This window comes from Alligator sinensis, unplaced genomic scaffold (genome assembly GCF_000455745.1).
Source record: "Alligator sinensis unplaced genomic scaffold, ASM45574v1 scaffold745_1, whole genome shotgun sequence".
In the NCBI taxonomy this organism is placed as follows: domain Eukaryota; kingdom Metazoa; phylum Chordata; order Crocodylia; family Alligatoridae; genus Alligator; species Alligator sinensis.
The window spans coordinates 1,382,821-1,383,913 of record NW_005842119.1 but is presented as its reverse complement, the minus strand read 5'-3'; the positions used below and the strand labels follow the sequence as shown (position 1 = coordinate 1,383,913).

The 1,093-nt window shown below is 50.0% G+C and overlaps 1 protein-coding gene across 1 annotated transcript in view; it reads left to right on the top strand.

Annotated features, from left to right (window-relative positions):
* The window catches only part of DHX15 (DEAH-box helicase 15), an 88,302-nt gene that overhangs the window by 54,119 nt on the left and 33,090 nt on the right, over positions 1–1,093 (top strand). The gene's annotated exons all lie outside the window — the stretch shown is intronic.

Here is a 1,093-nt window from a genome sequence, read left to right as displayed (position 1 = left end):
TGCTGGGGTTAGACACCCCCGGCCAGGTGCATGTCTAGCCTCTTAAAGACCCCCAAGGGAGGGGAGAGCACTACCTCCCTTGCAAGCCCATTCCAGATTTTGGCAACCCTTACCGTAACAAAATTCTTCCTGATGTCTAACCTAAATCTGTTCTCTGTTAGTTTGTGGCTATTGTTCCTAGTTACTACATGGGCCCAAGGGTTCCTATTCCTTGCTGTTCCCCTTGAATTTATAGGTGGCCATAAGAACACCTCTCAGCCTTCTCTTGCGGAGGCTGAAGAGATCCAGGACCCTCAATCTCTCCTCATGGATGGGTATAAACTGTTCAGGAAGGGAAGGCAAGCGAGAAGAGGAGGACTTGCTCTTTATGTAAAAGATTTCATAGACATTAGGGCTGGAAGGGACCTTGGAAGATTGAGTCCAGCCCCTGCCCGAAGGGCAGGAAGTCAGCTGGGGTCATAGGATCCTAGCAAGATAAGCATCCAATTTACTCTTGAAGGTGTTCAATGTAGGTGCTTGAACCACCTCCAATGGCAGGCTGTTCCAGACCTTGGGGGCTCAGACAGTAAAGAAATTCTTCCTTATGTCCAGCCTGAAACGGTCTTGCAGTAGTTTATAACCGTTAGACCTTGTCATCCCTTGGGGCGCTCTGGTGAACAAACGTTCCCCCAGATCCTGGTGGTCACCCCTTATACACTTATAGGTGGCCATCAGATCACCCCTGATCCTGCGCTTTTCCAGGCTAAAGAGCCTCATAGCTCTCAGCCCGTCGTCGTAAGGTCTGTTTTCCTGACCTCTGATCATGCACATGGCTCTTCTCTGGACCCTCTCAAGCTTCTCCACATCCATTTTGAATTGTGGGGCCCAGAACTGGACGCAGTACTTCAGCTGCGGCCTCACCAAGGCTGAGTACAAGGGGAGAATAACGTCCCGGGATTTGCTTGAGAAGCATCGATGCAAGCCAGCGTTTTGGTCACTTTAATAGCTGCAGCATCGAATTGCAGGCTCAAGTTCATCTTGTGGTCAATGATGACCCCCAAGTCTCTTTTTTTCTGTAGTGCTAGCCAGCATAGCACTGCCAAGCCTATAAGGC